The sequence below is a fragment of the Periplaneta americana genome, chromosome 7 (genome assembly GCF_040183065.1).
Source record: "Periplaneta americana isolate PAMFEO1 chromosome 7, P.americana_PAMFEO1_priV1, whole genome shotgun sequence".
Classification (NCBI taxonomy): domain Eukaryota; kingdom Metazoa; phylum Arthropoda; class Insecta; order Blattodea; family Blattidae; genus Periplaneta; species Periplaneta americana.
This window is the reverse complement of record NC_091123.1, coordinates 59,899,016-59,923,219: the sequence shown is the minus strand read 5'-3', so window position 1 is coordinate 59,923,219 and position 24,204 is coordinate 59,899,016. Positions and strand designations below refer to the sequence as shown.

At 35.7% G+C, this 24,204-nt stretch overlaps 1 protein-coding gene across 1 annotated transcript in view; it reads right to left on the bottom strand.

Moving 5' to 3' along the window:
• The window catches only part of LOC138703147 (dehydrogenase/reductase SDR family member 11-like), a 143,469-nt gene extending 142,374 nt beyond the window's left edge, over positions 1–1,095 (bottom strand). The window contains exon 1 of the mRNA XM_069830792.1: positions 983–1,095. The gene's annotated coding sequence lies outside the window, so the exon portion shown is untranslated. The remainder of the gene's footprint in view (positions 1–982) is intronic.
• Positions 1,096–24,204: the final 23,109 nt, after the last annotated feature.

The following is a 24,204-nucleotide window of genomic DNA, read 5'->3' as shown; positions in this document are numbered from 1 at the left end:
AAAATGAAACATGTTTACTTTGTTCAAAGGTTCAATTGGGAGTTTATAGAAACATTAATTGCCACGCTGAATAATGTATTATTATTATTATTATTATTATTATTATTATTATTATTATTATTATTATTATTATTATTATTATCATTATTATTATTGACCACGAAGTATATGTTTCTATAATTCTTCTATATGTGCATGAATATTGATATTTTTAGATCTTCTCCCTGGAAGGATAGAAGTATTAGGTTTTATCTCAATTTTAATATTCTTAATCTTTAGATGAGGGTAACTATTTATTAGTAAATATTCATTTAATAACAATATTGTAGAAAAACTGATTCAATATTATGTGCCAACGAACTGTTAAACGCCAGATATTGACATGTCTTAAATCATAGCCAGGAAGAGAAAGATGATATAAATAAATGTAAGGAAGTCAGCTACGTAATGGGGTTTGAAATATCTCGTACTCTAAAGACTTTTAATAGAACATAATTTCTCAAAAGAGTAATAATTAAAATAGCTTAAATAACTTGTTCATAAGAAGTTTTTAATTTTGAAAAACTACGAATTTCTCGACCAAGTATCGAGAGAAGAATTTAGAAAATTCCTGATTATATTCAAGAGGAAGGTTAAAAAAAAGAAGCAAGAAAAATCGTATATTATTCACTGGCTCTTGATGACAACAGTGACATTACTGATACAGTAAAGCTTGAGATTTTTCTCGGCGGGATTGATCAAGATGTTAGCACAGGAACCACCACTGGTTGTAGTTTTCATGCCAAGTACCTTTCCTCCGTCTCCTTACTTCATAGGCTGTCTGTCGCATGTAATCACTGCAGCTCGAGTTTTCGTCACCGCTTCGTAGATACTTAATATGAAGAAAGTCCGTCCGATTGTTAGAAGAATCGCCATAGGCCTACATAGGGAATAAGACAACATGCCCCAAAAGTATGATGATGGTGATGTCACTGTTACCCACCTGGTAGGTGTTGCATTACCACCACAAGCTGTCAGCACTCAGGCACGGCTCTCCGCATCACTAGTCAAATCGCGACTGGTTTGTGTCCTGCAGCCGAACTGTTTGAGTGTTTATCTCCTTTCCTTCGGTTGCGTACCTCTATCCTTGCAGAGTAATGATAAACGACTGTCACATCAATATTATTGGTCTACTCTATGTGAAAGTGGTCACACCCCAGGAAATATGAATGGACAATTTTTAAATACGTTACCTATCGATCGTCACGAAAACTATTTGTTAAGCAGCCAACAGGTGTAATATGAATGAAGAAAACAGGTTTAATTACGTGTAGGACCGGTAACAACAGTGACACTGTACACAAATGGACAACGAGCGTCTTATTTTAAGTCTCCACGTGTTCCAGGACGGCTTCTTTTCCAGCAGAAGTGCACACTTCTTTGTAGAATTAAAAGTATTGAGAATATGAAGAATAATTCCGTACACATGTTTATTACTATTATTATTATTTTATTATTATTATTGTTATTATTATTATTATTATTATTATTATTATTACTATTATAACATACACAAATACCTGGGAGCAACAGTAACAAATATAAATGATACTAACTTACTGGCTTTTAAGGAACCCGGAGGTTCATTGCCGCCCTCACATAAGCCCGTCACAGATCCCTATCCTGTGCAAGATTAATCCAGTCTCTATCATCATATCCCACCTCCCTCAAATCCATTAATATAAATGATACTCGGGAGGAAATTATACACAGAATAAATATGGGAAATGCCTGCTATTATTCGGTTGAGAAGCTTTTATCATCCAGTATGCTGTCAAAAAATCTGAAAGTTAGAATTTATAAAACAGTTATATTACCGGTTGTTCTTTATGGTTGTGAAACTTGGACTCTCACTTTGAGAGAGGAACATAGGTTAAGGTTATTTGAGAATAAGGTGCTTAGGAAGATATTTGGGGCTGAGAGGGATGAAGTTACAGGAGAATGGAGGAAGTTACACTATGAAGAACTGCACGCATTGTATTCTTCACCTGACATAATTAGGAACATTAAATCCAGATGTTTGAGATGGGCAGGGCAGGTATACAGTGTTAGTTGGGAGGCCGGAGGGAAAAAGACCTTTGGGGAGGCCGGGACGTAGATGGGAAGATAATATTAAAATGAATTTGAGGGAGATGGGATATGATGATAGAGACTGGATTAATCTTGCTCAGGATAGGGATCAATGGCGGGCTTATGTGAGGGTGGCAATGAACCTCCGGGTTCCTTAAAAGCCAGTAAGAATTATAACACACACTACCGGTCAAAAGTTCTCGATCACCTGTCAAACTATGAATTTGTGGTTAAAACAGGGATTTCATTTTGAATATTCTATCATATCATAATGCTAGAGAGAGAAAATATTTATTTTGTTGGTCTATTTAGTTTTTCCGATTGTTTGTACATTGAAATAAAGTATATAGTTGTTTTCATAGCTGATCGAAAACTTTTGTCCGGTAGTATAAGTGTACTACCCCATGGCAAGTTTTTCACTGCAAACCCAGCATTCTCCAATCTTATTTTCTGCTTTCTTCTTAATCTCCCCATAATGATACGTATATTTTAATGTTTATCATCTGGTATCTTCTTCTGCCAAGAACTCTTCTCACGTTATTATTATTATTATTAATTACTTCATAGATCTTTGCTCAAGGGCGGCTCTTTCACTGCAAACCCAGCATTCTCCAATCTTTTCTATTTTCTGCTTTCCTCTTAGTCTTCCCATATGATCCATATATCTTAATGTCTATCATCTGATATCTTCTTCTGCCACGAACTCTTCTCCCGTTCACTATTATTATTATTATTATTATTATTATTATTATTATTATTATTATTATTATTAATTCATTCATTAATAGGTCTCTGCCTAAGGACAGATATTTCACTGGAAACCCAACATTCTCCAATCTTTCCTATTTTCTGCCTTCCTCTTAGTGATCATACGTATATGATCCATGTATCTTAAAGTTGTCTATCATCTGATATATTCTTCTGTCCCGAATTTTTTCCCGTTCATTAGTGCTTCCAGTGCATCCTTCAGTAGTAGGCAGTTTCTTCTCAGCCAGTAACCCAACCAATTCCTTTTTATCTTTATCATCAATTTCAGTATCATTATTTCTTCACCCACTCTTTCCAACCATAATCATATACTTCGAAAAGACGAAGTATATGATTATGTCTCGTGACCAGAATATTGTACGAAATGGAAATATAAAAATTGGAGATTTATCCTTCGAAGAGGTGGAAAAATTCAAATACCTTGGAGCAACAGTAACAAATATAAATGACACTCGGGAGGAAATTAAACGCAGAATAAATATGGGAAATGCGTGTTATTATTCGGTTGAGAAGCTCTTATCATCCAGTCTGCTGTCCAAAAATCTGAAAGTTAGAATTTATAAAACAGTTATATTACCGGTTCTTCTGTATGGTTGTGAAACTTGGACTCTCACTCTGAGAGAGAAACATAGGTTAAGGGTGTTTGAGAATAAGGTGCTTAGGAAAATATTTGGGGCTAAGTGGGATGAATCTACAGGAGAATGGAGAAAGTTACACAACACAGAACTGCACGCATTGTATTCTTCACCTAACATAATTAGGAACTTAAAATCCAGACGTTTGAGATGGGCAGGGCATGTAGCACGTATGGGCGAATCCAGAAATGCATATAGAGTGTTAGTTGGGAGACCGGAGGGAAAAAGACCTTTAGGGAGGCCGAGACGTAGATGGGAGGATAATATTAAAATGGATTTGAGGGAGGTGGGATGTGATGATAGAGACTGGATTAATCTTGCACAGGATAGGGACCGATGGCGGGCTTATGTGAGGGCGGCAATGAACCTTCGGGTTCCTTAAAAGCCATTTGTAAGTAAGTAAGTAAGTCTTTCCAACACAGCTTCATTTCTTATCCTGTCTGTCCATTTCACACGCTCCATTCTTCTTCGTATCTAAATGCTTCTAGTCGTTTCTCTTCACTTCGTTGTATTGTCCATGTTTCTGCCAAATACATTACCACACACCACACAAAGCACTTCACTAGGCTCTTAATTATTATTTTTTTTTCCAGAGGTCCGCAGAAGACGTTCCTTTTCCTATTAAAAGCTTCCTTTGCCATTGCTATTCTCCGTTTGACTTCCTGGCAGCAGCTCATGTTACTGCTTATAGTATATCTCAAGTACTTGAAACTGTCCACTTGCTCTACTGCCTCATTTAATATTCGCACGTTTACCTTCTGTATGTTTCTTTCGACAACGATGGTCTCAGTCTTGTTTGCATTTATCTTCATTCCATATTGCACATAGCTGTTGTTTAGCTCCACTAGCAAATCCTTTAGTATCGTTTCTTCTTCTGCTAACAGCGCCATATCGTTAGCAAATCTTATGCACTTTATTCTTCTTCCTCCTGCTATCACCCCTCCCATGTCTGAAAACAGTTCTTCACTAAATCCTCGAAGTAGATGTTGAACAGGGTAGATTATAAAGGACATCCTTGTCGCCTATTTCACTTCCTTCTGTCATTCTTCTATCCTGGCTTTCACTCGTTTCATATAAATATTACTGAACAGCTTCCTCTCTTTCCAATCCACACCTATTTTCTTCAAGATTCTCATCAATTTATTCCAATCCACTCTGTCAAATGCCTTTTCTAAATCTTCAAATATTATATGCACTTCTTTATTCTTCTCGAGGTATCTTTCGTCGATTGTTCGCAGTAGTCCAATTAGAGTAAAAGTTTGTAATGTTGTGATACTAATAATATTAATGATAGTTCTGTTTGAGAATCTTTTACAATTTCACTGAGCGAGAGAAAGATTTTTTTTTTGCGTCAACGTAAAGGGAATGTTCGTGGACAAGTTTCTACACAAAACAGGTCCTTCTCTCGCTCAGTAAAATTGTAAAAAAATTCTCAAAAAGAACTATCATAATATTATTAGTATCACAATATTACCAACCTTTACTCTACATTCCTAGTAACTTTTCCCTTCCTTAAACCAAACTGTTCTTCTTCCAATGTCCTTCCATCTTAGAATATAAACGTCGATTCAGTGAAGGCATAAATACATAACATTTCGCAAGTCCAGAAGTCCTAAAGCAATGTAAAGAGTAATAATATACATTTCATTAATATGTCGTCGTCATAATAGTTTGTTCGTAGGTTAGATGCTTGGGGCCGAAACGCAACACAGTGATTTCCAAAGTCTACTACACGCCCACTTGCGTAAAGCCACACTTTCATTTTGTTCACATTTTTCTTGAATAAGATGATGGATTGGTTAGCGAATCGAAAGTATTGGAAGGGGAATCCTTACATAAAGCACTATTACGCATACTTCGCACGCTTACTAGTTTCCGTATCATCGCTCTGGTGTAGACTTCGGTTTAGGTACAGCTTAGAAACTCCGTGGATTGTTGTAGGTTGAAATCCCAGCTATGGCATGGAACGATTATCCACTGTCAACATGTTATCCTCTCTCTCTCCCCCCCCCCCATTGAAGAACTGGCTTCTTCTTTAGCTCACGTCACCGGAATTTCAATGTGTGCCTTCTAGTGTAAGATCGAGATAACACAATTCAGGATTCAGGATCTAGTCCGAGTTTCGCCAAGGAACTGTTAAACAAATTTCATTTAAAGGAACTGGTTAGTGATGCCTGTGCGATTAAAAAATTTAAATACAAAAGTTTAGTTCAATGTATTTCTAGGCTTTTAGTGCTCAGAATGGAATAAAAATTTCCAGGCTAATAAAATCAATTATTCTGAATTCAGTGGTATAAAAGACAACTAATTTGCTTCGTATCCAAGTTCAAAAGAAAGGCCCTAACTGATAACCTGTTTTTCCACTTTGATAAGTGTACCTCATTCTTCAGGTGCACATTACTTGCTACATTCTTCACTCACATGCCTTGTATTTTTTTAAGTTGTCTAGTAATGTATGTTGTATATTCTAAAGCAAAATTTAGTTAACTATTTCACTTCTAGTGAAACAGAAAACATATTGAACTTTAACATTTTTTTACAATTTTTTTCAACCCATAGGCAATATATATATTCTTTCGTGTTATGTGTGTGATATTCTTAAACCCGTAGGTCTACTATGTAGAACACAGGCTGCAGAAAACACTGTAAAAATTTCATGTAAATTGATTCAGTAGTTGTAGAGAAAAATGCACTTAAGTTGAAAAATGTCAACTTATGGAAAACTGCATTTAAAAGAGAAAGAATGTATGAATTACATGCACCGCCTAATTTAAAGACATTATTTAAAAGTTTTATCTCCAGAAATGCCCCCACAATATTTATATTGTTTCAAGGACCAAGTTTTGTACTTTATTTTAAAACACAAATTGAAAAATCGGATTCTTGACCCCTAATCACTACCTGGTTCCCTTAAAGACGTTGGAGTACAGATTAATGATGGTTCCATGTCTGACTCCAGGGTATGATTCACGAAGAATTAATGAATTTTTACTTGATGAATGCTGTACTGGGATAAGGTTTTCTTAAAAATACTTCTCAAAGCATGCTTTCAATACAAAAGTTTAGTTCAATGTATTTCTAGGCTTCTAGTGCTCAGAATGGAATAAACATTTCCAGGATAATAAAATCAATCATTCTGAATTCAGTGGTATAAAAGAGAACTAATTAGTTTCGTATCCAAGTGCAAAAGAAAGGCCCTAACTGATCGCCTGTTTTTCCACTTTGATAAGTGTACCTCATTTTTCAGGTGCACATTACTTGCTACGATCTTCAATAATATACCTTGTATTTTTTAAAATTATCTACTAATGTGTATTGTAAATTCTAAAGCAAAATTTAGTTAAATATTTCACCCCTAGTTAAACAGAGAAAATATTGAATTTTGTTTAACATTTTTTCAATTTTTTCAACCCATATATATTTTTTTCTCGTTCTTTTCTCGTGTTATGTATGTGATGCGGGTTAAAGCAGGGAGATGCACTATCACCTTTACTTTTTAACTTCGCTCTAGAATATGCCATTAGGAAAGTTCAGGATAACAGGCAGGGTTTGGAATTGAACGGGTTACATCAGCTTCTTGTCTATGCGGATGACGTGAATATGTTAGGAGAAAATACACAAACGATTAGGGAAAACACGGAAATTTTACTTGAAGCAAGTAGAGCGATCGGTTTGGAAGTAAATCCCGAAAAGACAAAGTATATGATTATGTCTCGTGACCAGAATATTGTACGAAATGGAAATATAAAAATTGGAGATTTATCCTTCGAAGAGGTGGAAAAATTCAAATATCTTGGAGCAACAGTAACAAATATAAATGACACTCAGGAGGGAATTAAACGCAGAATAAATATGGGAAATGCGTGTTATTATTCGGTTGAGAAGCTCTTATCATCCAGTCTGCTGTCCAAAAATCTGAAAGTTAGAATTTATAAAACAGTTATATTACCGGTTCTTCTGTATGGTTGTGAAACTTGGACTCTCACTCTGAGAGAGGAACATAGGTTCAGGGTGTTTGAGAATAAGGTGCTAAGGAAAATATTTGGGGCTAAGCGGGATGAAGTTACAGGAGAATGGAGAAAGTTACACAACACAGAACTGCACGCATTGTATTCTTCACCTGACATAATTAGGAACATTAAATCCAGACGTTTGAGATGGGCAGGGCATGTAGCACGTATGGGCGAATCCAGAAATGCATATAGAGTGTTAGTTGGGAGACCGGAGGGAAAAAGACCTTTAGGGAGGCCGAGACGTAGATGGGAGGATAATATTAAAATGGATTTGAGGGAGGTGGGGTATGATGATAGAGACTGGATTAATCTTGCACAGGATAGGGACCGCTGGCGGGCTTATGTGAGGGCGGCAATGAACCTTCGGGTTCCTTAAAAGCCATTTGTAAGTAAGTAAGTTATGTGTGTGATATTCTCAAACCCGTAGGTCTACTATGTAGAACACAGGCTGCAGAAAACACTGTAAAAATGTCATGTAAATTCATTCAGTAGTTTCAGAGAAAAATGCACTTATGTTTGAAAAATGTCAACTTATGGAAAACTGCGTTTAGAAAAGGAAGGATATATCAATTACATGCACCGCCTAATTTAAAGAGGTTATGTAAAAGGCTTATCTGCAGAAATACCCCCGCAATATTTATATTGCTTCAAAGGGCAAGTTTTTAAAACAAAAAAAAAAAAAACTCGGATTCTTGACCACTAATCACTACCTGGTTCCCTTAAAGACGTTGGAGTCTAGGTTAATGATGCTTCCATGTCTGACTCCAGGGTGTGATTCATGAAGAATTAATGAATTTTTACTTGATGAATGCGGTACTGGAATAAGTTTTTCTTAATTTCCGCCCGGTGTTACAGTGTTCACATATAACCGAGTCTCAAAGTATGCTTCTATACTTCGTTCCATAATGCTTGACAGGAGAAGTAAACATTGGCAGCAGAAAAGGAGATAAGTATGATCGCTATTCAAACAATGGCAGAAATCTCATTCCACGCATACCTTGAAGGTGCACGGTCTGAAGCGTTCTACCGCCGCCCAACTTCAAGACAAACATGGAATGAGATCTCTGCCGTTATTTGAATAGCAATTATTATACTACTTCTTTCCTCCCCTGCCGACAATGTTTACAATGCACTTCTCTTGTCAGACAAGGAACGAAGTATATTGTCAAGCGCATTGGATACAATAGTGCCAGCATACTATGTTGACAATAAAATCCCTGATATGCAGTATTGTGAATAAACTGAAGGAAAACTTTGTGTCAATGTAATTCGACGCAATATAAAATGGAAATTTATTCTTCAAATCATTAATTTTCGCACTCATTGCAAAATTACATTACGTTAGGAAACTACAAATTTGTGTATTAAAATAAAAACATAAAAAAGTGATAAAAGAGGGATTCGAACTCTAACTTCACTCAATTTCAACGCGCTACTGCCTGAGCAATGAATAGTTACGCTACAGTCGTTTGATTCGTAATTTTCTTTTCTCTTGAACCTAGGCATATACGGAAAAAAAGCTCGAGACATGTGTCTTATGGATTTGGCCATAGCCTACTTTCACTCAAAATTTTCCCGACCCGAATCTTGACATCAAAGTGGGGCGGTCTCCTTGTTAGTTCTTTTACGCAGTTAAAATGTGTAGTTAAACTGAGCGTGTATGGGACACGACTCCGCTCTGTTTTTCTGTTGTCGTGTGAACCAGGCGCTGGTCGAAATGGACTTCGACAAAATTCACACTATAGGGGAGCGGTCATTTTTTGTGTCTATGGTTGTACATAATGTGCAAGTCAGGGTTTAAGCCAGAGTCGCATTTGTCGCATTTTGCTACTCGACTTCTAAAAATACAACAAACTTTGAATGTAAATGTGCAAAAATGTTACAACCACATTGGACTTCAGAAACGAAGATGTTAATGAAGAAAATGAAATCAGAGATGTGTTTGAACTAATCTGAATTTAAATGAAATGCTAATGGCATGGGCAATATTCAAAAAGGAATTGAGCAACAGATGTTCAGGAATGGATTTCAAAGAAGTGGTGCAATTCATATAAGTTAAGTGAACAATATCGTATAATTGATTTATATAATTCCATCGCATACTGTAAATTGCGAGCGAGGATTTAGTTGGATAAATCTTGTAAAAACTGAAAATTGAAATCGCCTTTCAGTAAAAAGAGTTAGCACTCTGCTAACAATAAATCTTGAAGGGCCTACTAGTAAAGAATTTCAATGTTTAGAGTGCCCATAAAATAACGTATTTTAATGTCATGTAAATTCAGCAGTAATTGATTCTAAACATACCTACGTGTAAGTATATCTAAGATTGTCGTTAGATGGATTGAAAGTAATAAAACTCCAAGAAAAAAATTACATAACTTTTTGTTTCTGCAAACTTTATTAATTTCATCTTTCTGCAGAATTATTTATAATATTGCACAAGCTTTTCGCAATTTGCACAAATATAATTTTACGTTTGTGCATTTTTGCGACAATTACCTATTTTCTAGCTTAAACTCTGATATACAGTATGTGTATGTATATATATATATATATATATATATAGGCCTATATATAATAATAATAATAATAATAATAATAATAATAATAATAATAACAATAATAATGCTTTATTGCCAGAACAAATATGTATATTGATTTGTTTAATATAAGAACACTAGCAACCTCGGAAAGAGTAAGTATATATGTATATGTATTTAGAATCATACAATGAGAACCTAATTAGCATACAAAGAATATTAACGTGCATACAGTGATAATTTTCAAAATAAAGAACAACTTGAATGTGAAATTCGCTGAATTAGTTATTCTTGTGTTACTTTCATGATATACCGTTTTGTTCAAATGGAACAAATTTATCGTTATGTAAAATTTAAAGACATTGTACATTTCCTCAAAGAAATGTACTTACCTGAAATATGAAAAATTTAATTTATAGGAAATTGTCTTCAGGTGGTGATTGGCATTAGAGTATATATTCAATTGTCTACTTAAAAGCCACAAGAAGTTAAAATTGATAGTTTACATATACCCATAGCTTGGGAATCGAATTTTTAAGGAAACAATATACACAATAAAAATCGGATCTTTAATAATAGTTGAAGTTATAGTCCAGTTAAATGTTCAAGAAAAATTGCTTCAAACCTTTTATAATTTCTTCTATGAAAGTTTCGTCCCTTTTGGGGCGTACTGTAGGCCAATAATACAGTACATTTCATCTCGCATGAGATGGAACACACAGTGAGATTTCCGTGATATGATATCGAGTCTGCATCCAAAACAACAGACGACTTCGTATTGACCTGGGCTGGGCCTGATCAACAACACAGTTTTCACGTACAGTCAAAACTCCTCCTCAGATTCTGCGTGTACCGTGGTCTATCAGTTCCTAGATTTACCCTACCATACATGTTCATGATTTTATTTATATGATCTTCGTGTTGATTGAAATGAGGAAATTATTGCACGAAAAGTTAATTGACTACTGACTTCGTCATGAATACTTCAAGGTCTGGGACCTTTTTACCGTTCCGTCCTCAATTTCGCGAGGATTTTGAACCAACAAAAAAACAGAAGAGATCCATGACAATGGTGTAAGCCCACCAATTTAATTATTATTTAAGACTGCCGTGATGTATACGAAAGCTCGATGGCGGACATAGTTCCAGTATGGTTTAGGACAAGCTCGTCTTATTTTAAGTTTTGTTGGAAAAGGCTCTCTGTTGTTGCGCAATCAGGGGCGTGCTCATTTGTTTTCAACGTTTCTGTGATGAACGATAAGCTTGAAGTGTGTTAAGCGAAAGTTCCTTCTTTATTTTCCATTATTATAGGAATGTGCTCGAGTTTCTAATTGTCAACACTTCCATCAGCATCTGTGGTTCCAAGTGTCCATAAATTACAGAAAGTAGCGTGGTTGGACTCTTGTAATGTAGTGCTGAGCTGCGGAAAAATAAGTTAAAAGTTACACGAATGCGAGTCCTTGCAAGGAAATTTGGGGCTACGGGTAAGAAACTATGTGAGCTCCAAGCTTGTTGGATACTTGTCTCACTTTGAGTATCGACATTCCATTGGAGGAACCTAGCAAAATTTGAAGTGATGGACGTACCTTAATATGGACCACATTATCCACTGAATTTACAATCTTTCACTTTTTTTCTTTTTAGTTTATTTAACCACCGTTCGGCAATCACAGTTTAATTTCATCGTTAAAATAATCCTTCACTTTTGATTTTCTTTTCAAAACCGAGAAATGAAGGCAATAAGTAAATAACTAAGTAACTAAATAAACAAACAAATAAATAAGTAAACAACTAAATAAATAAATATATAAGTAAACAAATAAATACGTAAAGAGGTAAATAAATAAATAAATAAATAAATAAACACGTAAACAAATAAATAAATAAGTAAATAAATAACCAACTAACAAATAAATAAATAAACAAGTAAAGAAATAAGTAAATAGTTAAGCAAGTAAGCAAGTAAACAAATAAATAAATAAATAAATAAATAAATAAATAACCAACTAACAAATAAATAAATAAACAAGTAAAGAAATAAGTAAATAGTTAAGCAAGTAAGCAAGTAAACAAATAAATAAATAAATAAATAAATAAATAAATAAATAAATAAATAAATAAATAAATAAATAAATAAGTAAAGAAGTAAACAAGTGAACAAATAAATAAATAAAGAAGTAAACAAGTACATAAATAAATAAATAAGTAAATAAATAAATAAATAAATAAGTAAATAAGTAAACAAGTGAACAAATAAATAAATAAATAAATAAATAAATAAATAAAGAAGTAAACAAGTACATAAATAAATAAATAAATAAGTAAATAAATAAATACGTAAATAAGTAAACAAATAAATAAATAAACACGTAAATAAATAAACAAATAAATAAATAAACAAGTAAATAAATAAAAAATAAATAAACAAGTAAGCAAATAAATGAATAAGTAAAGAAGTAAACAAGTGAATAAATAAATAAATAAATAAACAAGTAAATACGTAAACAAATAAATAAGTACACAAGTAAACAAGTAAATAAATGAATAAATAAATAAATCGCCCCCGGTAGGACAGGATAATCTGGACCTTACGATAACAGACATCCGCATACTCGAGATACTGTACTTACTTCCTTCATCATAAACATGAATTTTTAGATACAGCAGGTTTTGACAGGAGTCCCGAGCATGGACAATCGATGTAGTAATCATTCGACAAATTCTACATCACAACTCAATCACTACGTTCATTCCTTAAAGTGAAAGTAAAGGTGTTATGCGTATTGACAAGGAAACAGAAGAGGTAGGCCTAAAGATCCCTGTTCCCATATCTCTTCACTAGGAAATATGATAACCATACCAAATTACGACGACTTCATTCTCAAAAAAACAACTTTGTCTGTGACTTGAAAGAGATCAGAGTGTTCCGGAACAGTCTTGCGAATTGTGGCGGTGGAATAAGTTTTCCTGTATATTTGTTATCAAATGCACGCCCTCCTGTTTGCAGCCAGAATAAGTAAATTCACTTCTGAACTTCTTTATCCAATTTCAAGTACTTAGCCGCCACGGTGATCTAGTGACTAGAGCGCTGGACTTATAATCCTGTGGATCTGTGTTCGATTCCCGATGTACCTCCGATTTATAATTTATGTTGGGCAAGCCCGTAATCCAGATAACACAGGAATTTTTCCAGGAGCTCCGGTTCCCCTTTGGTATCCCAACGAATCTCCATCATCATTTCATATAATTGCGGGTGTAGCGTAGACCAGCCTTCTATGTCGCACACTGGGCAACGACTCTCTCTGTAAACGCGACCGAGGCGAGTGGAGGCGAGGGCGTAATGTGAACTATCGCGATGACGTATTATGAACGCAATAGCAGTACAAGTGGCGCTCCTGCAGGATTCCACTGGCCTCAATCGAGTAATAAATCGGTCTATACAATTGGCTTTATATGGGAGAATGACGAACAGTCAAGTATCTGTCATTAGTAAAAAGTTCCAGTGACTGATTTAGCTCCACTCTAGAAATAACACGCCGAAACTATAGAGTGCTTTACGTCTCAGGAATTTCCCTCGAGAGTTCATCTACAATGCACAAATTAATAACACAGAGCCTGAATTTTGATTATGTGATTATCTAAAATTCTGAAGAAATGACCTAGAAATCATACATTTCTACACTTAGGAAACTTAACAGATTTTTATGTACACGAGAATTGAAGACATGCCAGGAAAAACGGGTTACCCCTCAAAAATGACATTGTCGAATTAAGTGCTGCAATCTGCTGTCTGTTATGTGACGATTTTCGACGTTGGACTATTCTCCAGCGATCATATTAGGTTAAAATATAGTTAGTAAAGGTTAATTTTAATTAACTGTCTTCAGAATGTCTCTGCGACAAAGTTTCAAAATCAGGAATTATGTCACTTACTGCCAGTCCTAGTTGATCACGAAGGTATTTGTCTGTCAGTCGTGATCTAAATTTGATTTTTACTATTTTCATTGTTGAAAATAATTTTTCACAAAGGTAAGTTACAGCGAACATGGCTTCAACAGAGCAAGCGAAAGAACGAAGCTTCAAATATTTATTTTTTTCCAAAGATTTGAAAAGTTCAATATCTGTCAAGTCCTTACATCTAGCTTTCATTTAACGTCACATTGTAAATCTGTGAGTTAAAATTGAAAATCTAACCGCATTATTCGTACATCTGCTGTAAAAGAATCGACGTACAGAGATGATGATGATGATGATGATGATGATGATGATGATGATAATAATAATAATAGTAATAATAATAATAATAATAATAATAATAACACTTATCCTTTTAATGTTTCATCAGTAACATGTAGTAACTTATAATGCCGTTTCATGTTATACAACCGCTTTCCTAGTAATATTTGTGAACAAATCATACATTTAATATTTTCATCATATTGTAAGCAAAAGAATGCATCCTCCCATCCTACTTGAAACTTTCGTTTTTTATAGAGGTACATGGTTTCGAGAGAGATATTGCGACGATACGCCACTCGCAGGTCCGAGACAAATACAAATAAAACGGAGTTTGACTCCAGTGAGTAAGAGGGTGGGGGTTGAGGGAGGTAGGAAGCAAGAGAAATGCATAGCTATCATTGCGAGCCACAATGTGCTCGTGAGTCGCATTTTCGCCGCGGCTGCCATAATGTAAATAGTAAAAATAGAGTACTTTAGTGGACATAGGTTAAATAATATAAATTGCAAATATTAGTGTAATTGTGAAAGCGATCTATGTTTTGTTCTGCCCAATTTGAACCAACAGGAGTCGCGTCAGCAGACACAAGTTACTTCGCTTGCTACATGCACGCACTCATCCGCTACAGCAGTCGTGGCGAAAATGTGACTCGCGAGCACATAGTGGCTCGCAATGATAGCTATGCATTTCTCTTGCTTCCTACCTCCCTCAACCCCCACCCTCTTACTCACTGGAGTCAAATTCCGTTCCATTTGTATTTATCTCTGATCTGCGAGTGGCATATCGTCGCAATGTCTCTCTCGAAATCATGTACCTCTACAAAAACGAAAGTTTCAAGTAGGATGGGAGGATGCATTTTTTGCTGCCAATATGATGAGAATATTAAATGTATGATTTGTTCACAAGTATTACGAGGAAACGGTTGTATAACATAAAACGGCATTATACTACATGTTACCATGAAACATTAAAATGTTAAGTGTTATAATAATAATAATAATAATAATAATAATAATAATAATAATAATAATAATAATAATAATAATTATTATTATTATTATTATTATCTTTGCACTTCGATCCTTTTTCAGCAGATGTACGATTAATGCGGTCAGCTCACAGATTTACAATGTGATGTTAAATGAAAGCTACATGCAAGGATTTGACAAATGTTGAACTTTTCAAATCTTTGCCAAAAAATAAATATCCGAAGCTTCGTTCTTTCGCTTGCTCTGTTGAAGCCATGTTCGCTACAACTTACGTTTGTGAAAAATTATTTTCAACAATGAAAATAGTAAAAACCAAATTTAGATCACGACTGACAGACAAATACCTTCGTGATCAACTACGACTGGTAGTATGTGACATAATTCCTGATTTTGAAACTCTGTCGCAGAGACATTCTGAAGACAGTTAATTTTAGGTTGTGATAATGTGTCCTATGTTTTCTTGTTCATTCCTTTTTTCGTTGTACTCGTACGCACTAAACATTAGTTTGTAATCTTATACTGTATAAAATTATATTTAAGTGCTTGACGTAAGGAAAATGAAAATTCGTTAATAAGTCAGACAGTTGCTTCACTTCCCCTTCGGGTGTCCGCCTTCCTCCATAGGTGCTATGCAAGTTGCAGGTTACACAGTGGCTCGGCGCACGATCACATTTTCACAACGGCTGCGCTACAGTAAAAACTCCTATAATGTAGCCTCCTTGAACAAAGTACGGTCCCTAGTCATTATCTACACTAGAATATGAGAATGTCTCATTCCTTTACAATGCCAGACCGGCGTGTGAATGATGCTGTAAATCTTGAACTTTACATCACAAAGAGTCTGCCCATCATTTCTTTGTGGAAGAATACATAATTTTGCGGCTCGATCGCTACTGCTACGCGAAAACATGTTGCAACGTTATCATGTGTTACTTTCTATTTGTACGAATATCGCAAAAACCGTTAACAGTTTAATATTCCTTTGCAGAGCGAAAAGTCGCATTTATTCCGATCAAATTCCTGCACATTTAAAGAACAAAACTAAAATTATTTCAATCAGTTATTATCATAATACACTGCTCTCTTAAATTAACTGAGCATATTGGGAATTAAATCAATGGCTTTGTCAAAATACGCTATGAAATATTTCTCGAAAAGATAGCAAAACGAGCAAAATTGTATTAAAATTTCTGTTTGAAATATCTCAAAGAATAACGTCTGAAATTAATGGCATTACTTACGGTATACCGAGTATTTATATATCGAGCTAGACTAAGTCAGTGATGTCAAAGAAAGCGCATTTTTCTGACCTTGACGTCGTGCGCGGACAGCAAGCGCTAAGTATGGAAAGACGAAGGGTTGTGTATATGAATAAGCAACCTGTTGGATTAAGAAAACAGTGGTGCTCAAACTTCAAACGGAACGTGAAATTTTATGTCGTTATTTTTATATGGCTTCTTTCTGTTTAATATTATCTATATTGTCTGTAAAACAAAAGTACTAACACTGATTTCTTAATATTGCACTTGTATTTTACATCTTAATAACATAATAGAGAGTTAAGAAGGAATATTCACTTAAATTCCATAGTAGTATAATATTATACTGTATTAAGTGGATGAAACACATCATTCATAAAGAAAGTGATATTCTAAAGAAAGAGATTGAGCATGACATGATAAGTTGGAATTTATATTGATGGTATCTTTAGCCTTACAAAAGTAATCAATAAACTAATTAAAACAATATTACAGTACAAAGCAAAGTTACCTAGGTACTGTATCTGCTTTTAGTGTAACTAATATTACATAACAAACCTCTTATCGCATTATGCTTTTAAGGTGATATTTGTGAGCAACTTCCTATCATCAGAATATTAAATTATTTTCTCGAAATCTGCTGAAGTTATAGACCTGACATTTTTACAACACATGAGCACGTATCTTTTGCTTATGATGTAACAGTAGTTGCTTTGTTAATTCATTTCCTTACAAACAATTTCCATGCGAATGTTTTTAAAATTTTCAATACACTATCTTCAGTAATACGTATATACGGTATATTAGATTTACGAAAACATTCTGTAAGGCTACTAAATAAATATGCTTATACCTGAAAATTTCACTTTTCTATAGGAAAAGTTGGGAAAATATTTGTTTTGAATAAAAAATCAAATTTGTGAAAAATGAGCATTAAAATTAAAACTTACATTCTTATAATGCACTTATACTTGTAGGGCAAATCTAAAAATTAACATGGATACAGTTTTAATAAGTTCTCTTCCCTTTATCTATTGAATCAGTGCTGGACATCCCTGAATATAGATCGACCAAGCGGCATATACCACCTCTTTCGTTTGTCTCTTTCCTTTCCTCTGTAAAGCGCTCAGGCTCTCCTGGCTCTAAAGCGCGCGCTTGCTCCTGTGGGCATCAATTGACATACCTGGACTACGTAGTTAATAGCCTGAAGTTCTTTTTCAGTTTTTTCCAATATTACACTACAGAGTGCCGTTCCCGTGATGTGGTATCAGCTCGATGCAGACTTTCAAGCTACGAGAACACATCAAGAATGGAACAACAAACACCCATGTCCGCATCCATGCTCGTGACAGATAGGCACTAATAAACGCCTTACGACGACCGGTGTTCATTTTATTAACCAATCAGAATTCCTTCTTCAATTGGATTTTGTATAGGCTACAAGACTATTAAAATCCGGCAAGTTTACCAAACATTGATTCGACTTCTAATGTTTACATTAAAGCTCCATGACCCTCACTTTCTCCACAACAGGTTTTTGTATATAATTATATAACAATAGTTAGTACTTATACGTTACGCAATAAGATACGTTAATTGAAACAGCTGTTCAATTGTCTAAATTCACGCTTCAATTACATCTTTGACCTATTTCAGACTCGGCGGTTGAGTGCTATCATTAGATTAGAATACCTCTGCTGTAACCTCGTGTTCAATACTAGGCTATCAGTATGTCACGCAGGTGGTGTGGGTTCGACTCCCGGTGAGGCCCGGAATATTCTCATTGAAAAGCTCATATTGACATTTGTGGCGGACAAGGTCGCAGTTGATGTCTTTCTCAGGTTTCTCCCGTTTTCTCATATTGGATACGAACATCATTATTATAATAGTTATTGCATGTGTTGCTTTGTGTTGTGGTTACAATTTCAAGATTAGAGTCAGGTATACTAAGTGTAAATAAATATAACATATTTCGTGCGATACATGTCCTTGAGTGATCGACAGAAATACCATTTCACATTTTAATTAATTTCTTTCGTGTTTAGACTCTTATTACAATAATGAAGTAAATATTCTAAAGCATACATTTCAAGGTGGCATTCGTTTTCGGAATTCATACTAATCATTTCACGTGATCAAACAAAATAAATTTTTAGGTTAGGTCTCGCGATTCGTAAACTGTTTAATCAAAGCAATGAATTTCATGTTGTCAGACAAAATACATTTTAATATTAGATTATAATCTACCAACTACTAACATGATGTGCGAGAGATCCAGAAGAAGCTACGTACATACATACATACATACATACATACAAAACATACATACATACATTCATACACACACACTTTCCATCATGTTGGAATAAAACAAATGAATTCACTCTACAAAAATACTTCCTCTTGTTAATTTTGAGAAGCATAAAAGCAATTATTGTCATTGGTGAAATGAGCATTAATAAGCTTAGTGATTGGCTGAAAAACGTTAGCGTGGAATTAAGGTAATAATTCACTAATAATTCCGAATCTCAGCGCTGAGCAATCTGATGGCATCAAGATGTTCCGAATTTCAGCCATGACGTCACTGATGCTCCAGCGTCGCATGGGTTCCATCAGCTTGTAGAGGTGATGATAGTATTCATCAGCCGCCATCAGTGAATCTGATTGGTTCTTGTTTAGGGCGGGAATTAGCAGACGAATGACATCGTGCACTGTTGTGTCACGGCGGTGTGTTCTGCTGTATTGTTTGTAATGAGCACAACGTAAAAAAAAGTTAATGGCTTATGAACGAACAAGTCAACGGACCAGTTATTACTACCGGTTCAAGAAATAAATTGTTTATGCTCTCTTTTCTTTGAGCTAGATGGCAGTATGAAAAATTCTCAAAATCTTGCTAGCGTAGCACATACAACAACTTGTACAGCCACCATGATAGCCATTGAATCTTCCAGCAGTTTTGTTCCTATTTCACTGCAACGTGACGTCATTGATGTCCACCGGTCCGGTGTGATTCGGAATACACTGTATGTCTACAGTTCATTATTTACTTAAGAATAATAATTACCATTAGAATTGATGTTTAGACATCCATAGCAAGCCGACAGTATAAATAGATTATTGAGGGCGATAAAACGCAATACGACTTGTTTGAAATGTAAAAGACAGGGTTTTGTACATTTCGGGCACGTAAAATGAACGTTGTACCAGAATGCGAGGGCTCCAGAAAAAATAATGGACTGTTTCTCAGAAAAAATCTTCTATTCATCAATCTCGTCCATCATCCTGTTATTATCTACATTAAATTCCGCCCTAAAAGTGTCCCACCTCAATGAGATTCTTAATACTTCCAGCCCATCAGAGTTCAGGAAGGTCTGAGTTGTAGTTCTTTCTGCCACCGTAAAGACGTCGCCCTTAGTGCACAAAAGAGACTAACTACGTAACACCGTGTGGTAACTAATGGAGCAATGGAGAAATGGTGGCAGAGGAAACGGGAGTACCCCTCGAAAACATACCACCAAGCAACGTCTTCGTCCACCGTAAATTCCAGTTAGATCCACCGGGATTCGAACCATGTTACAAGCATGAAAAGCAGACACTATATAGCCGTTGAACTAACGGCGCGCCTTGTAAAATAATGTATCAATGGGAGTTATGTGTTTACAGCTTACTTTCTGAGAACACGAATTAATTCGGGCATCAAAAGTAGATTTCCCGTAGATTGGCCTATACCCAACTTTCATGTTTATTCGCAGTGGCGCATGACACAAAATATGAATACTTGAAATAAACTTTTACTTTTTGGCAGCGTCCCGCTTTCACGGTTCAGTGTTGTGATTTGACAATTTGCCGGTCTAATCGCTCGGGTTCGACGTCCTACTCCAAGTAATAACATTAAGGAGGAACAAATTTAGTCCATAAATATAACGTAGCCGGGGAATCATGAATCACACACCATAATTTATTATTGTCCTTAGCCAACAACAACTAATTATTTTTGTATTATAGGCATACCACCATTTTTTGTGATACAAATAGTGTTCTGATAGATCAGTGGAATTCTCAGAAATATTTCTTAATGCTTCTCTTTTTTTATCAATATCAATGTTAAGGTAAAGGAAACGTGACAATGGCACTTGATATCAGTATCGACACATCCATTTAAGGTTAGAACACTTACGGAAGTTTGATAAGCTAATGGCTAAAGAGTGAACAATACACGTGCAGTTCTTGGTGCTGTAAGCAACGTAGAGTAAAAATCAACAATTTGATCAGGCGAAAAGTTTTCCTCAAACATTTTTCAACAACTCCCGAGATAAGCTTATAATTTTTCGTAATTTGAATATCTTTCATTCGAACACTCAGTATTAATACAGATTTGTTTCCGATCTCTGATAGCGAATTTGAATGACATCATATGCGTCAGGAATCACGCCAAAAGCTGAATTGCCGCGAGAGGTGACAGACCAGTAGTGAGTGATTTCATAATCAGAGTGCACGGTGTATCACAGTAGCAATGCCCAAGAAAATCAAGCCATTTTGGGAGGGGTACATTACAAAACTTTCCGATGCCAAGTACAGTTACGTGAAAATAATAGGAGCCTGCAAAAAACGTGGTTTCGTTATTTCCATCTTGTGTGTACCTAATAAGACTGGCAAAGCTCGGATGGGATTAATTCCAGAATGGAAAAAGCAAGCAAATCCACTCCCCGTCACAAGTCGCCGCACCCCACGAGATGATACAAATTAATTTCATTCGAGCTTTACCAATCTTATTAAGTACACAGAAGAGCCTTTCTTGGAAATAACGAAACCTCATTTATTGCAAGCTTCTTTTATTTTCACTTAACTGTACTTGGCATTGGAAAGGACCGTAATGTACCCTTTCCAAAAGGCTCGATTTTCTTGGGAATTTCTGCTGTGAGTCGCCGTGCACTCTGACTATGAGATCACTCACTACTAGTCTGTCACCTCGCACCACAGTTCAGCTGTCGTGTGACTCTTGACGCACATGATGTCATTCAAATTCGTTATCAGAGATCGGAAACAACCCTGTACTTTTGTGGAAGAGAACGATGCAAACGTCTTGGTGTAACTATTAAGTTTACAACACAACACAAGAATACAGTAACACTTTGTAGAAATTAATTTGTATGCTCAGTTAAAAAGAATTTCAGTTGTAAAGTATTATTTTAAACTTACATGGAGTAGCCTCCTGATGGTATATAAATGCAAAGCAATTCTTAAATGAGAATGGTAGGGAAAACAGAAGTAATTTATACAAAACTATCCTACAGCCTTTTGACTACACACTCCACAGTACCTACCGGAATCTAAGCCTCTTGCTGTCACTAAACGTCTGGTTTGAGCTTGTCAGACAAGACACTTGAAAAGAATAACACATTAACTTGATGCTCTCAAGTTCCTGGTCTTACCTTATACTACTGTATTTGAATTTTTTTATAAAACGCTAAGAGCTCAATACCGATCCTCAATGCATTTTTAACGAGTGCACGAGATGTCTACTGTCTACTTTCTCCACTCTTCTTCCAATACACGCACTCATACATTAGGTACCTCTTAGGTTGATGAACTGTTTCTGAGAAAGTTAAAATTTGAATTAAATTACAGCCTAGTTCTTACAATGTACACAATTTTATTATTTTTTTTTCAAACAATATGGCAAATACATCTCATTTTCAACCGTAGGCCTATTGCACGCAACGGTTTGGTGCAGGTTTAATGCTGCGTGAAATCCATGGAGGTAGATTCTGGAGAAGGATATCATTCCATTGTCAATGCGATATAGTTGTATTACATAGTCTTCAACACTAAGCAATCCAACCTGTGGAATAATGGTTAGCACATCTGGCCGTGAAACTAGGTGGTCCGGGTTCGAATCCCGGTCGGGGCACTTTACCTGGTTGAGATTTTTTCCGAGGTTATCCCTCAACCCAATATGAGCAAATGCTGGGTAACTATCGGTGCTGGATCCCGGACTCATTTCACCGGCATTATCACCTTCATATCATTCAGACACTAAATAACTTAAGATGTTGATAGAGCGTCGTAAAATAACCTACTTACTGGCTTTCAAGGAACCCGGAGGTTCATTGCCGCCCTCACACAAGCCCGCCATTGGTCCCTATCCTGAGCAAGATTAATCCAGTCTCTATCATCATATCCCACTTCTCTCAAATACATTTTAATATTATCCTCCCATCTACGTCTCGGCCTCCTCAAAGGTCTTTTTCCCTCCAACCTCCCAACTAACACTCTATATGCATTTCTGGATTCGCCCATACGTGCTACATGCCCTGCCCATCTCAAACGTCTGGATTTAATGTTCCTAATTATATCAGGTCAAGAATACAATGCGTGCAGTTCTATGTTGTGTAACTTTCTCCATTCTCCTGTAACTTCATCCCTCTTAGCCCCAAATATTTTCCTAAGCACCTTATTCTCAAACACCCTTAATCTCTGTTCCTCTCTCAAAGTGAGGTCCAAGATTCACGACCATAAAGAACAACCGGTAATATAAATGTTTTATAAATTCTAACTTTCAGATTTTTTGACAGCAGACTGGATGAAAAAAGCTTCTCAACCGAATAATAACACGCATTTCCCATATTCATTCTGTAAAAAGACAAAGACAAAGATCTATGGCGAATCCTCGGTCTCATCTCGCCAAATATCATCTCACTATAACCAATCTCATCGACGCTAAATAACCTAGTAGTTGATACAGCGTCGTTAAATAACCAACTAAAACATAAAAAAACAAAGACAAAGTACGCGTCTATGATTATGTCTCGTGACGAGAATATTGTACGAAATGGAAATATACGAATTGGAAATTGATCTTTTGAACAGGTGGAAAAATTCAAATACCTGGGAGCAACAGTAACAAAATAATCAACTAAAATAAAAAAAATCCACACCCGTGGAATAACAGCTAGCGAGTCTGGTCGTGAAACCAGGTGGCCCATGTTCGAATCCCGGTCGGGACAAGTTACCTGGTCGAGGTTTTTTTCCGGGGTTTTCCCTCAACCCAATATGAGCAAATGCTGATAACTATCAGTGCTGGACCCCGTCATTATCACCTTCACTTCGTTCAAACGCTAAATAATTAGAGATATTGATACAGGGTCGTAAAATAACCCACTAAAAATAAGAAAAAAAGACACTGAGCAGCGCCGAAGGGGAACGAGCGAGGAAAAACAAATGACATCACGCGGCAGTGCTACACGAAAACTAGTGGTAGCAGCATGACAGGACATGTATAGCTATTTACTTACAAATGGCTTTTAATGAACCCAAAGGTTCATTGTCGCCCTCCCATAAGCTCGCCAACGGTCCCTATCCTGTGCAAGATTAATCCAGTTCCTAGCATCATATCCAACCTCCGTCAAGCCATTTTAAGATTATCCTCCCATCTATGTCTCGGCCTCCCCAAAGGTATTTCAATACAATACAATAATACAATGCGTGCAGTTCTGCGTGTAAATTCGTCCATTTTTCTGTAATTTAATCCTAAGCACCTTATTTTCGAACACTCTTAACCTTTGTTCCTCTCTCGAAATGAGAGTCAAGGTTTCACAATCATTCAGAACAACCGGTAATAGGCATATGACTATTTTATAAATCCTAACTTTCA